The sequence below is a fragment of the Saccoglossus kowalevskii genome, chromosome 22 (genome assembly GCF_978046115.1).
Source record: "Saccoglossus kowalevskii chromosome 22, keSacKowa6.1, whole genome shotgun sequence".
In the NCBI taxonomy this organism is placed as follows: Eukaryota; Metazoa; Hemichordata; class Enteropneusta; family Harrimaniidae; genus Saccoglossus; species Saccoglossus kowalevskii.
Window position 1 is genome coordinate 9,251,080 of NC_140662.1, and position 12,662 is coordinate 9,263,741.

The window sequence follows — 12,662 nt, forward strand, 5'->3', positions numbered from 1 at the left end:
ATTGTATAATGATTTGCTAATACTATTTTAAAACTTGTCAATTGAGTCGCAAAACTGAATAAAACTGATTTTTTTTTAAATTTCTCTCCTAACTCATTAGTCAGAATCGGCTCGTTGGTCCAGCGGCATGATTCTCGCTTTGTGTTCGAGAGGTCTCGGGTTCAAATCCCGGACGAGCCCATAATTTAACCAAACATAGAAAAATGGCTGCTGAAGATTCGACTTGCATCAATAAGGCAACATTTGAACACTTTTAGAAATGAGATATTTAAAAATTATTTTCCGACATTCCATACGTTTGTTGAATGTATGTCTGGCTCGTTGGTCTAGGGGCATGATTCTCGCTTAGGGTGCGAGAGGTCCCGGGTTCAACTCCCGGACGAGCCCATATTTTTTAACATATTGCATTATGATGCCTGCATTTCAATTCAAGTTATGAAATTCGACAGAAAAACAAAAATAGAAATTCTCACAATTATAATGACCGGGGATTTTGCGACCACATCGGAATGTGCCAACAAGTAGACAATCATGGCAATGAAATGGAGAATTCCCTGCAGTGCAAGGCAGTAAATCACAAATATGGTCATTCGCTTTGTCTGTTAGTTTACTCGAAAGTTTAAAGATGAGTTTTTGATTTCGTTTACTGAATCAATACCCTGAAATGGAATTGTATAATGATTTGCTAAATACTATTTTAAAACTTGTCAATTGAGTCGCAAAACTGAATAAAACTGATTTTTTAAAATTTCTCTCCTAACTCATTAGTCAGAATCGGCTCGTTGGTCTAGGGGTATGATTCTCGCTTTGGGTGCGAGAGGTCTCAGGTACAAATCCCGGACGAGCCCATAATTTAACCGAACATAGAAAAATGGCTGCTGAAGATTCGACTTGCATCAATAAGGGAACCATTGCACACTTTTAGAAAAGAGATATTTATAAATTATTTTCCGACAATCCAGACGTTTGTGTAGTGTATGTCTGGCTCGTTGGTCTAGGGGCATGATTCTCGCTTAGGGTGCGAGAGGTCCCGGGTTCAACTCCCGGACGAGCCCATATTTTTTAACATATTGCATTATGATGCCTGCATTTCAATTCAAGTTATGAAATTCGACAGAAAATCAATAATAACAATTCTCGCAATTATAATGACCGGGGATTTTGCGACCACATCGGAATGTGCCAACAAGTAGACAATCATGGCAATGAAAGGAAGAATACCCTGCAGCTGAAGCCAGTAAATCACAAATATGGTCACTCGATTTGGCTGTTAGTTTACTCGAAAGTTTAAAGATGAGTTTATGATTTCGTTTACTGAATCATTACCCTGAAATGGAATTGTATAAAGATTTGCTAAATACTATTTTTAAACTTGTCAATTTAGTCGCAAAACTGAATAAAACTGATTTTTTTTAATTTATCTCCTGACACATTAGTCAGAATCGGCTCGTTGGTCTAGGGGCATGATTCTCGCTTAGGCTGCGAGAGGTCCCGGGTTCAAATCCCGGACGAGCCCATATTTTCTAACATATTGCATTATGATGCCTGCATTTCAATTCAAGTTATGAAATTCGACAGAAAAACAAAAATAGAAATTCTCACAATTATACTGACCGTGGATTTTGCAACAACATCGGAATGTGCCAACAAGTAGACAATCATGGCAATGAAATGGAGAATTCCCTGCAGTGCAAGGCAGTAAATCACAAATATGGTCACTCGCTTTGGCTGTTAGTTTACTCGAAAGTTTAAAGATGAGTTTTTGATTTCGTTTACTGAATCATTACCCTGAAATGGACTTGTATAAAGATTTGCTAAATACTATTTTAAAACTTGTCAATTGAGTCGCAAAACTGAATAAAACTATTTTTTAAAATTTCTCTCCTAACTCATTAGTCAGAATCGGCTCGTTGGTCTAGGGGTATGATTCTCGCTTTGGGTGCGAGAGGTCTCGGGTTCAAATCCCGGACGAGCCCATAATTTAACCGAACTTAGAAAAATGTCTGCTGAAGATTCGACTTGCATCAATAAGGGAACCATTGCACACTTTTAGAAAAGAGATATTTATAAATTATTTTCCGACAATCCAGACGTTTGTGGAGTGTATGTCTGGCTCGTTGGTCTAGGGGCATGATTCTCGCTTAGGGTGCGAGAGGTCCCGGGTTCAACTGCCGGACGAGCCCATATTTTTTAACATATTGCATTATGATGCCTGCATTTCAATTCAAGTTATGAAATTCGACAGAAAAACAAAAATAGAAATTCTCACAATTATACTGACCGGGGATTTTGCGACCACGTCGGAATGTGCCAACAAGTAGACAATCATGGCAATGAAAGGAAGAATACCCTGCAGTGCAAGCCAGTAAATCACAAATATGGTCACTCGTTTTGGCTGTTAGTTTACTCGAAAGTTTAAAGATGAGTTTTTGATTTCGTTTACTGAATCATTACCCTGAAATGGAATTGTATAAAGATTTGCTAAATACTATTTTTAAACTTGTCAATTGAGTCGCAAAACTGAATAAAACTGATTTTTTTTAATTTCTCTCCTGACACATTAGTCAGAATCGGCTCGTTGGTCTAGGGGCATGATTCTCGCTTAGGGTGCGAGAGGTCCCGGGTTCAAATCCCGGACGAGCCCATATTTTTTAACATATTGCATTATGATGCCTGCATTTCAATTCAAGTTATGAAATTCGACAGAAAAACAAAAATAGAAATTCTCACAATTATACTGACCGGGGATTTTGCAACCACATCGGAATGTGCCAACAAGTAGACAATAATGGCAATGAAATGGAGAATTCCCTGCAGTGCAAGGCAGTAAATCACAAATATGGTCACTCGCTTTGGCTGTTAGTTTACTCGAAAGTTTAAAGATGAGTTTTTGATTTCGTTTACTGAATCATTACCCTGAAATGGATTTGTATAAAGATTTGCTAAATACTATTTTAAAACTTGTCAATTGAGTCGCAAAACTGAATAAAACTATTTTTTTTTAATTTCTCTCTAACTCATTAGTCAGAATCGGCTCGTTGGTCTAGGAGTATGATACTCGCTTTGGGTGCCACAGGTCTCGGGTTCAAATCCCGGACGAGCTCAACATTTTACCAAATTTAGAAAAATGGCTGCTGAAGATTCGACTTGCATCAATAAGGCAACCTTTGAACAATTTTAGAAAAGAGATATTTATAAATTATTTTCCGACAATCATACAATTGTTGAATGTATATCTGGCTCGTTGGTCTAGGGGCATGATTCTCGCTTAGGGTGCGAGAGGTCACGAGTTCTACTCCCGGACGAGCCCATATTTTTTAACATATTGCATTATGATGCCTGCATTTCAATTCAAGTTATGAAATTTGACAGAAAATCAATAATAACAATTCTCGCAATTATAATGACCGGGGATTTTGCGACCACATCGGAATGTGCCAACAAGTAGACAATCATGGCAATGAAAGGAAGAATACCCTCCAGTGCAACCCAGTAAATCACAAATATAGTCACTCGTTTTGGCTGTTAGTTTACTCGAAAGTTTAAAGATGAGTTTTTGATTTCGTTTACTGAATCATTACCCAGAAATGGAATTGTATAATGATTTGCTAATACTATTTTAAAACTTGTCAATTGAGTCGCAAAACTGAATAAAACTGATTTTTTTTTAAATTTCTCTCCTAACTCATTAGTCAGAATCGGCTCGTTGGTCCAGCGGCATGATTCTCGCTTTGTGTTCGAGAGGTCTCGGGTTCAAAGCCCGGACGAGCCCATAATTTAACCAAACATAGAAAAATGGCTGCTGAAGATTCGACTTGCATCAATAAGGCAACATTTGAACACTTTTAGAAATGAGATATTTAAAAATTATTTTCCGACATTCCATACGTTTGTTGAATGTATGTCTGGCTCGTTGGTCTAGGGGCATGATTCTCGCTTAGGGTGCGAGAGGTCCCGGGTTCAACTCCCGGACGAGCCCATATTTTTTAACATATTGCATTATGATGCCTGCATTTCAATTCAAGTTATGAAATTCGACAGAAAAACAAAAATAGAAATTCTCACAATTATAATGACCGGGGATTTTGCGACCACATCGGAATGTGCCAACAAGTAGACAATCATGGCAATGAAATGGAGAATTCCCTGCAGTGCAAGGCAGTAAATCACAAATATGGTCATTCGCTTTGTCTGTTAGTTTACTCGAAAGTTTAAAGATGAGTTTTTGATTTCGTTTACTGAATCAATACCCTGAAATGGAATTGTATAATGATTTGCTAAATACTATTTTAAAACTTGTCAATTGAGTCGCAAAACTGAATAAAACTGATTTTTTAAAATTTCTCTCCTAACTCATTAGTCAGAATCGGCTCGTTGGTCTAGGGGTATGATTCTCGCTTTGGGTGCGAGAGGTCTCAGGTACAAATCCCGGACGAGCCCATAATTTAACCGAACATAGAAAAATGGCTGCTGAAGATTCGACTTGCATCAATAAGGGAACCATTGCACACTTTTAGAAAAGAGATATTTATAAATTATTTTCCGACAATCCAGACGTTTGTGTAGTGTATGTCTGGCTCGTTGGTCTAGGGGCATGATTCTCGCTTAGGGTGCGAGAGGTCCCGGGTTCAACTCCCGGACGAGCCCATATTTTTTAACATATTGCATTATGATGCCTGCATTTCAATTCAAGTTATGAAATTCGACAGAAAATCAATAATAACAATTCTCGCAATTATAATGACCGGGGATTTTGCGACCACATCGGAATGTGCCAACAAGTAGACAATCATGGCAATGAAAGGAAGAATACCCTGCAGTGGAAGCCAGTAAATCACAAATATGGTCACTCGATTTGGCTGTTAGTTTACTCGAAAGTTTAAAGATGAGTTTATGATTTCGTTTACTGAATCATTACCCTGAAATGGAATTGTATAAAGATTTGCTAAATACTATTTTTAAACTTGTCAATTTAGTCGCAAAACTGAATAAAACTGATTTTTTTTAATTTCTCTCCTGACACATTAGTCAGAATTGGCTCGTTGGTCTAGGGGCATGATTCTCGCTTAGGCTGCGAGAGGTCCCGGGTTCAAATCCCGGACGAGCCCATATTTTCTAACATATTGCATTATGATGCCTGCATTTCAATTCAAGTTATGAAATTCGACAGAAAAACAAAAATAGAAATTCTCACAATTATACTGACCGTGGATTTTGCAACAACATCGGAATGTGCCAACAAGTAGACAATCATGGCAATGAAATGGAGAATTCCCTGCAGTGCAAGGCAGTAAATCACAAATATGGTCACTCGCTTTGGCTGTTAGTTTACTCGAAAGTTTAAAGATGAGTTTTTGATTTCGTTTACTGAATCATTACCCTGAAATGGACTTGTATAAAGATTTGCTAAATACTATTTTAAAACTTGTCAATTGAGTCGCAAAACTGAATAAAACTGATTTTTTTTAATTTCTCTCTAACTCATTAGTCAGAATCGGCTCGTTGGTCTAGGAGTATGATTCTCTCTTTGGGTGCGAGAGGTCTCGGGTTCAAATCCCGGACGAGACCATAATTTAACCGAACATAGAAAAATGGCTGCTGAAGATTCGACTTGCATCAATAAGTCAACCATTGCACACTTTTAGAAAAGAGATATTTATAAATTATTTTCCGACAATCCAGACGTTTGTGGAGTGTATGTCTGGCTCGTTGGTCTAGGGGCATGATTCTCGCTTAGGGTGCGAGAGGTCCCGGGTTCAACTCCCGGACGAGCCCATATTTTTTAACATATTGCATTATGATGCCTGCATTTCAATTCAAGTTATGAAATTCGACAGAAAATCAATAATAACAATTCTCGCAATTATAATGACCGGGGATTTTGCGACCACATCGGAATGTGCCAACAAGTAGACAATCATGGCAATGAAAGGAAGAATACCCTGCAGTGCAAGCCAGTAAATCACAAATATGGTCACTCGTTTTGGCTGTTAGTTTACTCGAAAGTTTAAAGATGAGTTTTTGATTTCGTTTACTGAATCATTACCCTGAAATGGAATTGTATAAAGATTTGCTAAATACTATTTTTAAACTTGTCAATTGAGTCGCAAAACTGAATAAAACTGATTTTTTTAATTTCTCTCCTGACACATTAGTCAGAATCGGCTCGTTGGTCTAGGGGCATGATTCTCGCTTAGGGTGCGAGAGGTCCCGGGTTCAAATACCGGACGAGCCCATATTTTTGCATTATGATGCCTGCATTTCAATTCAAGTTATGAAATTCGACAGAAAAACAAAAATAGAAATTCTCACAATTATACTGACCGTGGATTTTGCAACCACATCGGAATGTGCCAACAAGTAGACAATCATGGCAATGATATAGAGAATTCCCTGCAGTGGAAGGCAGTAAATAACAAATATGGTCACTCGCTTTGTCTGTTAGTTTACTCGAAAGTTTAAAGATGAGTTTTTGATTTCGTTTACTGAATCATTACCCTGAAATGGAATTGTATAAAGATTTGCTAAATACTATTTTAAAACTTGTCAATTGAGTCACAAAACTGAATAAAACTGATTTTTTTTAATTTTTCTACTAACTCATTAGTCAGAATTGGCTCGTTGGTGTAGGGGTATGATTCTCGCATTGGGTTCGAGAGGTCTCGGGTTCAAATCCCGGACGAGCCCATATTTTTTAACATATTGCATTATGATGCCTGCATTTCAATTCAAGTTATGAAATTCGACAGAAAATCAGTAATAACAATTCTCGCAATTATACTGACCGGGGATTTTGCGACCACATCGGAATGTGCCACCAAGTAGACAATCATGGCAATGAAATGGAGAATTCCCTGCAGTGCAAGGCAGTAAATCACAAATATGGTCACTCGCTTTGGCTGTTAGTTTACTCGAAAGTTTAAAGATGAGTTTTTGATTTCGTTTACTGAATCATTACCCTGAAATGGATTTGTATAAAGATTTGCTAAATACTATTTTAAAACTTGTCAATTGAGTCGCAAAACTGAATAAAACTATTTTTTTTAATTTCTCTCTAACTCATTAGTCAGAATCGGCTCGTTGGTCTAGGAGTATGATTCTCGCTTTGGGTGCCAGAGGTCTCGGGTTCAAATCCCGGACGAGCTCAAAATTTTACCAAATTTAGAAAAATGGCTGCTGAAGATTCGACTTGCATCAATAAGGCAACCTTTGAACACTTTTAGAAAAGAGATATTTATAAATTATTTTCCGACAATCATACAATTGTTGAATGTATATCTGGCTCGTTGGTCTAGGGGCATGATTCTCGCTTAGGGTGCGAGAGGTCACGAGTTCAACTCCCGGACGAGCCCATATTTTTTAACATATTGCATTATGATGCCTGCATTTCAATTCAAGTCATGAAATTTGACAGAAAATCAATAATAACAATTCTCGCAATTATAATGACCGGGGATTTTGCGACCACATCGGAATGTGCCAACAAGTAGACAATCATGGCAATGAAAGGAAGAATACCCTCCAGTGCAACCCAGTAAATCACAAATATAGTCACTCGTTTTGGCTGTTAGTTTACTCGAAAGTTTAAAGATGAGTTTTTGATTTCGTTTACTGAATCATTACCCAGAAATGGAATTGTATAATGATTTGCTAATACTATTTTAAAACTTGTCAATTGAGTCGCAAAACTGAATAAAACTGATTTTTTTTAAATTTCTCTCCTAACTCATTAGTCAGAATCGGCTCGTTGGTCCAGCGGCATGATTCTCGCTTTGTGTTCGAGAGGTCTCGGGTTCAAATCCCGGACGAGCCCATAATTTAACCAAACATAGAAAAATGGCTGCTGAAGATTCGACTTGCATCAATAAGGCAACATTTGAACACTTTTAGAAATGAGATATTTAAAAATTATTTTCCGACATTCCATACGTTTGTTGAATGTATGTCTGGCTCGTTGGTCTAGGGGCATGATTCTCGCTTAGGGTGCGAGAGGTCCCGGGTTCAACTCCCGGACGAGCCCATATTTTTTAACATATTGCATTATGATGCCTGCATTTCAATTCAAGTTATGAAATTCGACAGAAAAACAAAAATAGAAATTCTCACAATTATAATGACCGGGGATTTTGCGACCACATCGGAATGTGCCAACAAGTAGACAATCATGGCAATGAAATGGAGAATTCCCTGCAGTGCAAGGCAGTAAATCACAAATATGGTCATTCGCTTTGTCTGTTAGTTTACTCGAAAGTTTAAAGATGAGTTTTTGATTTCGTTTACTGAATCAATACCCTGAAATGGAATTGTATAATGATTTGCTAAATACTATTTTAAAACTTGTCAATTGAGTCGCAAAACTGAATAAAACTGATTTTTTTTAAATTTCTCTCCTAACTCATTAGTCAGAATCGGCTCGTTGGTCCAGCGGCATGATTCTCGCTTTGTGTTCGAGAGGTCTCGGGTTCAAATCCCGGACGAGCCCATAATTTAACCAAACATAGAAAAATGGCTGCTGAAGATTCGACTTGCATCAATAAGGCAACATTTGAACACTTTTAGAAATGAGATATTTAAAAATTATTTTCCGACATTCCATACGTTTGTTGAATGTATGTCTGGCTCGTTGGTCTAGGGGCATGATTCTCGCTTAGGGTGCGAGAGGTCCCGGGTTCAACTCCCGGACGAGCCCATATTTTTTAACATATTGCATTATGATGCCTGCATTTCAATTCAAGTTATGAAATTCGACAGAAAAACAATAATAACAATTCTCGCAATTATAATGACCGGGGATTTTGCGACCACATAGGAATGTGCCAACAAGTAGACAATCATGGCAATGAAATGGAGAATTCCCTGCAGTGCAAGGCAATAAATCACAAATATGGTCATTCGCTTTGTCTGTTAGTTTACTCGAAAGTTTAAAGATGAGTTTTTGATTTCGTTTACTGAATCAATACCCTGAAATGGAATTGTATAATGATTTGCTAAATACTATTTTAAAACTTGTCAATTGAGTCGCAAAACTGAATAAAACTGATTTTTTAAAATTTCTCTCCTAACTCATTAGTCAGAATCGGCTCGTTGGTCTAGGGGTATGATTCTCGCTTTGGGTGCGAGAGGTCTCAGGTACAAATCCCGGACGAGCCCATAATTTAACCGAACATAGAAAAATGGCTGCTGAAGATTCGACTTGCATCAATAAGGGAACCATTGCACACTTTTAGAAAAGAGATATTTATAAATTATTTTCCGACAATCCAGACGTTTGTGGAGTGTATGTCTGGCTCGTTGGTCTAGGGGCATGATTCTCGCTTAGGGTGCGAGAGGTCCCGGGTTCAACTCCCGGACGAGCCCATATTTTTTAACATATTGCATTATGATGCCTGCATTTCAATTCAAGTTATGAAATTCGACAGAAAATCAATAATAACAATTCTCACAATTATACTGACCGTGGATTTTGCGACCACATCGGAATGTCCCAACAAGTAGACAATCATGGCAATGAAATGGAGAATTCCCTGCAGTGCAAGGCAGTAAATCACAAATATGGTCATTCGCTTTGTCTGTTAGTTTACTCGAAAGTTTAAAGATGAGTTTTTGATTTCGTTTACTGAATCAATACCCTGAAATGGAATTGTATAATGATTTGCTAAATACTATTTTAAAACTTGTCAATTGAGTCGCAAAACTGAATAAAACTGATTTTTTAAAATTTCTCTCCTAACTTATTAGTCAGAATCGGCTCGTTGGTCTAGGGGTATGATTCTCGCTTTGGGTGCGAGAGGTCTCGGGTTCAAATCCCGGACGAGACCATAATTTAACCGAACATAGAAAAATGGCTGCTGAAGATTCGACTTGCATCAATAAGTCAACCATTGCACACTTTTAGAAAAGAGATATTTATAAATTATTTTCCGACAATCCAGACGTTTGTGGAGTGTATGTCTGGCTCGTTGGTCTAGGGGCATGATTCTCGCTTAGGGTGCGAGAGGTCCCGGGTTCAACTCCCGGACGAGCCCATATTTTTTAACATATTGCATTATGATGCCTGCATTTCAATTCAAGTTATGAAATTCGACAGAAAATCAATAATAACAATTCTCGCAATTATAATGACCGGGGATTTTGCGACCACATCGGAATGTGCCAACAAGTAGACAATCATGGCAATGAAAGGAAGAATACCCTGCAGTGCAAGCCAGTAAATCACAAATATGGTCACTCGTTTTGGCTGTTAGTTTACTCGAAAGTTTAAAGATGAGTTTTTGATTTCGTTTACTGAATCATTACCCTGAAATGGAATTGTATAAAGATTTGCTAAATACTATTTTTAAACTTGTCAATTGAGTCGCAAAACTGAATAAAACTGATTTTTTTTAATTTCTCTCCTGACACATTAGTCAGAATCGGCTCGTTGGTCTAGGGGCATGATTCTCGCTTAGGGTGCGAGAGGTCCCGGGTTCAAATACCGGACGAGCCCATATTTTTGCATTATGATGCCTGCATTTCAATTCAAGTTATGAAATTCGACAGAAAAACAAAAATAGAAATTCTCACAATTATACTGACCGTGGATTTTGCAACCACATCGGAATGTGCCAACAAGTAGACAATCATGGCAATGATATAGAGAATTCCCTGCAGTGGAAGGCAGTAAATAACAAATATGGTCACTCGCTTTGTCTGTTAGTTTACTCGAAAGTTTAAAGATGAGTTTTTGATTTCGTTTACTGAATCATTACCCTGAAATGGAATTGTATAAAGATTTGCTAAATACTATTTTAAAACTTGTCAATTGAGTCACAAAACTGAATAAAACTGATTTTTTTTAATTTTTCTACTAACTCATTAGTCAGAATTGGCTCGTTGGTGTAGGGGTATGATTCTCGCATTGGGTGCGAGAGGTCTCGGGTTCAAATCCCGGACGAGCCCATATTTTTTAACATATTGCATTATGATGCCTGCATTTCAATTCAAGTTATGAAATTCGACAGAAAATCAGTAATAACAATTCTCGCAATTATACTGACCGGGGATTTTGCGACCACATCGGAATGTGCCAACAAGTAGACAATCATGGCAATGAAATGGAGAATTCCCTGCAGTGCAAGGCAGTAAATCACAAATATGGTCACTCGCTTTGGCTGTTAGTTTACTCGAAAGTTTAAAGATGAGTTTTTGATTTCGTTTACTGAATCATTACCCTGAAATGGATTTGTATAAAGATTTGCTAAATACTATTTTAAAACTTGTCAATTGAGTCGCAAAACTGAATAAAACTATTTTTTTTTAATTTCTCTCTAACTCATTAGTCAGAATCGGCTCGTTGGTCTAGGAGTATGATTCTCGCTTTGGGTGCCAGAGGTCTCGGGTTCAAATCCCGGACGAGCTCAAAATTTTACCAAATTTAGAAAAATGGCTGCTGAAGATTCGACTTGCATCAATAAGGCAACCTTTGAACACTTTTAGAAAAGAGATATTTATAAATTATTTTCCGACATTCATACAATTGTTGAATGTATATCTGGCTCGTTGGTCTAGGGGCATGATTCTCGCTTAGGGTGCGAGAGGTCACGAGTTCAACTCCCGGACGAGCCCATATTTTTTAACATATTGCATTATGATGCCTGCATTTCAATTCAAGTCATGAAATTTGACAGAAAATCAATAATAACAATTCTCGCAATTATAATGACCGGGGATTTTGCGACCACATCGGAATGTGCCAACAAGTAGACAATCATGGCAATGAAAGGAAGAATACCCTCCAGTGCAACCCAGTAAATCACAAATATAGTCACTCGTTTTGGCTGTTAGTTTACTCGAAAGTTTAAAGATGAGTTTTTGATTTCGTTTACTGAATCATTACCCAGAAATGGAATTGTATAATGATTTGCTAATACTATTTTAAAACTTGTCAATTGAGTCGCAAAACTGAATAAAACTGATTTTTTTTAAATTTCTCTCCTAACTCATTAGTCAGAATCGGCTCGTTGGTCCAGCGGCATGATTCTCGCTTTGTGTTCGAGAGGTCTCGGGTTCAAATCCCGGACGAGCCCATAATTTAACCAAACATAGAAAAATGGCTGCTGAAGATTCGACTTGCATCAATAAGGCAACATTTGAACACTTTTAGAAATGAGATATTTAAAAATTATTTTCCGACATTCCATACGTTTGTTGAATGTATGTCTGGTTCGTTGGTCTAGGGGCATGATTCTCGCTTAGGGTGCGAGAGGTCCCGGGTTCAACTCCCGGACGAGCCCATATTTTTTAACATATTGCATTATGATGCCTGCATTTCAATTCAAGTTATGAAATTCGACAGAAAAACAAAAATAGAAATTCTCACAATTATAATGACCGGGGATTTTGCGACCACATCGGAATGTGCCAACAAGTAGACAATCATGGCAATGAAATGGAGAATTCCCTGCAGTGCAAGGCAGTAAATCACAAATATGGTCATTCGCTTTGTCTGTTAGTTTACTCGAAAGTTTAAAGATGAGTTTTTGATTTCGTTTACTGAATCAATACCCTGAAATGGAATTGTATAATGATTTGCTAAATACTATTTTAAAACTTGTCAATTGAGTCGCAAAACTGAATAAAACTGATTTTTTAAAATTTCTCTCCTAACTCATTAGTCAGAATCG

The 12,662-nt window shown here is 37.6% G+C and overlaps 17 non-coding genes across 17 annotated transcripts; all 17 read left to right on the forward strand.

Moving 5' to 3' along the window:
* The first annotated feature begins 315 nt into the window (after positions 1-315).
* TRNAP-AGG (transfer RNA proline (anticodon AGG)) lies at positions 316-387 on the forward strand. The gene has a single exon. It is a non-coding gene; the product is annotated as a tRNA-Pro (tRNA).
* Positions 388-983: 596 nt separating this feature from the next.
* Positions 984-1,055, forward strand: TRNAP-AGG (transfer RNA proline (anticodon AGG)). Its single transcript has one exon. It is a non-coding gene; the product is annotated as a tRNA-Pro (tRNA).
* Positions 1,056-1,444: 389 nt separating this feature from the next.
* TRNAP-AGG (transfer RNA proline (anticodon AGG)) lies at positions 1,445-1,516 on the forward strand. The gene has a single exon. It is a non-coding gene; the product is annotated as a tRNA-Pro (tRNA).
* A 388-nt stretch (positions 1,517-1,904) lies between these two features.
* TRNAP-UGG (transfer RNA proline (anticodon UGG)) lies at positions 1,905-1,976 on the forward strand. The gene has a single exon. It is a non-coding gene; the product is annotated as a tRNA-Pro (tRNA).
* A 596-nt stretch (positions 1,977-2,572) lies between these two features.
* On the forward strand, positions 2,573-2,644 carry TRNAP-AGG (transfer RNA proline (anticodon AGG)). Its single transcript has one exon. It is a non-coding gene; the product is annotated as a tRNA-Pro (tRNA).
* A 1,263-nt stretch (positions 2,645-3,907) lies between these two features.
* On the forward strand, positions 3,908-3,979 carry TRNAP-AGG (transfer RNA proline (anticodon AGG)). The gene has a single exon. It is a non-coding gene; the product is annotated as a tRNA-Pro (tRNA).
* Positions 3,980-4,575: 596 nt separating this feature from the next.
* TRNAP-AGG (transfer RNA proline (anticodon AGG)) lies at positions 4,576-4,647 on the forward strand. Its single transcript has one exon. It is a non-coding gene; the product is annotated as a tRNA-Pro (tRNA).
* Positions 4,648-5,036: 389 nt separating this feature from the next.
* TRNAP-AGG (transfer RNA proline (anticodon AGG)) lies at positions 5,037-5,108 on the forward strand. Its single transcript has one exon. It is a non-coding gene; the product is annotated as a tRNA-Pro (tRNA).
* A 595-nt stretch (positions 5,109-5,703) lies between these two features.
* TRNAP-AGG (transfer RNA proline (anticodon AGG)) lies at positions 5,704-5,775 on the forward strand. Its single transcript has one exon. It is a non-coding gene; the product is annotated as a tRNA-Pro (tRNA).
* Positions 5,776-6,163: 388 nt separating this feature from the next.
* Positions 6,164-6,235, forward strand: TRNAP-AGG (transfer RNA proline (anticodon AGG)). Its single transcript has one exon. It is a non-coding gene; the product is annotated as a tRNA-Pro (tRNA).
* Positions 6,236-7,948: 1,713 nt separating this feature from the next.
* TRNAP-AGG (transfer RNA proline (anticodon AGG)) lies at positions 7,949-8,020 on the forward strand. The gene has a single exon. It is a non-coding gene; the product is annotated as a tRNA-Pro (tRNA).
* Positions 8,021-8,617: 597 nt separating this feature from the next.
* TRNAP-AGG (transfer RNA proline (anticodon AGG)) lies at positions 8,618-8,689 on the forward strand. Its single transcript has one exon. It is a non-coding gene; the product is annotated as a tRNA-Pro (tRNA).
* Positions 8,690-9,285: 596 nt separating this feature from the next.
* TRNAP-AGG (transfer RNA proline (anticodon AGG)) lies at positions 9,286-9,357 on the forward strand. The gene has a single exon. It is a non-coding gene; the product is annotated as a tRNA-Pro (tRNA).
* A 389-nt stretch (positions 9,358-9,746) lies between these two features.
* TRNAP-UGG (transfer RNA proline (anticodon UGG)) lies at positions 9,747-9,819 on the forward strand. Its single transcript has one exon. It is a non-coding gene; the product is annotated as a tRNA-Pro (tRNA).
* Positions 9,820-9,953: 134 nt separating this feature from the next.
* Positions 9,954-10,025, forward strand: TRNAP-AGG (transfer RNA proline (anticodon AGG)). Its single transcript has one exon. It is a non-coding gene; the product is annotated as a tRNA-Pro (tRNA).
* Positions 10,026-10,414: 389 nt separating this feature from the next.
* Positions 10,415-10,486, forward strand: TRNAP-AGG (transfer RNA proline (anticodon AGG)). The gene has a single exon. It is a non-coding gene; the product is annotated as a tRNA-Pro (tRNA).
* Positions 10,487-12,200: 1,714 nt separating this feature from the next.
* TRNAP-AGG (transfer RNA proline (anticodon AGG)) lies at positions 12,201-12,272 on the forward strand. The gene has a single exon. It is a non-coding gene; the product is annotated as a tRNA-Pro (tRNA).
* Positions 12,273-12,662: the final 390 nt, after the last annotated feature.